Source organism: Trichechus manatus, unplaced genomic scaffold, assembly GCF_000243295.1.
Source record: "Trichechus manatus latirostris isolate Lorelei unplaced genomic scaffold, TriManLat1.0 scaffold00118, whole genome shotgun sequence".
Taxonomy (NCBI): Eukaryota; Metazoa; Chordata; class Mammalia; order Sirenia; family Trichechidae; genus Trichechus; species Trichechus manatus.
The window spans coordinates 8,028-8,756 of record NW_004444054.1 but is presented as its reverse complement, the minus strand read 5'-3'; the positions used below and the strand labels follow the sequence as shown (position 1 = coordinate 8,756).

Below are 729 nucleotides of genomic sequence, written 5' to 3'. Positions count from 1 at the left end.
AGGTTGTTTTGCTTGAAATACATGAATGTATTTGTACAGAGCTGTAGTTTAAAAAACGGAAGGGCATTTTAAGAGCTTTTTCATATAACTGCGGATATTTTTCTTGATGTTGCTGTTGCGTGCTCTTGAGTCGATTCTGACTCGTGGTGACCCTATATGACCGAGTAGAACTGCCCCATAGGGTTTCCTAGGCTGTAATCTTTATGAGAGTAGACCACTAGGTCTTTCTTCCATGGACCTGATAGTGGGTTTGAACCACCAACCTTTTGGTTAACGGCCGAGTGCTTAAACGCTGCGCCACCAGGGCTCCGTATTTTTCTTGATACTACACCAAAACTTGAAAAGGAGTAGTTTGTTAAAAGTTAGTTAAGTGCTCGCTTCAGCAACACATATACTAAAATTGGAACAATACAGAGAAGGTTAGCATGGCCCCTTTGCAAGGGTGACACGCAAATTCATGAAGCGTTCCTCATTTTAAAAAAAAAAAGTTAGTTAAAATGTCGAATATGAAATCACATCAATAAAATTTCTCACTGTTACATTAAAATCCTTTCAGCTACCTTGCAATTTGAATGGATCTTCCACCTATGCATGATTTTGGAGCATCACGCACTGGTCATCTGGAAACTTGGTTCACTGGGTTCATGGAGATCATCCATATGTTGACACATTTTATTATACAATTTTTTTTTTTTAAATCCATGTTTGTGAATGTCACCTGATTTCATC

The 729-nt window shown here is 38.4% G+C and overlaps 1 non-coding gene across 1 annotated transcript; it reads left to right on the top strand.

Moving 5' to 3' along the window:
• The first annotated feature begins 370 nt into the window (after nt 1-370).
• LOC111821973 (U6 spliceosomal RNA) lies at nt 371-477 on the top strand. The gene has a single exon (XR_002825274.1). It is a non-coding gene; the product is annotated as a U6 spliceosomal RNA (small nuclear RNA).
• Nucleotides 478-729: the final 252 nt, after the last annotated feature.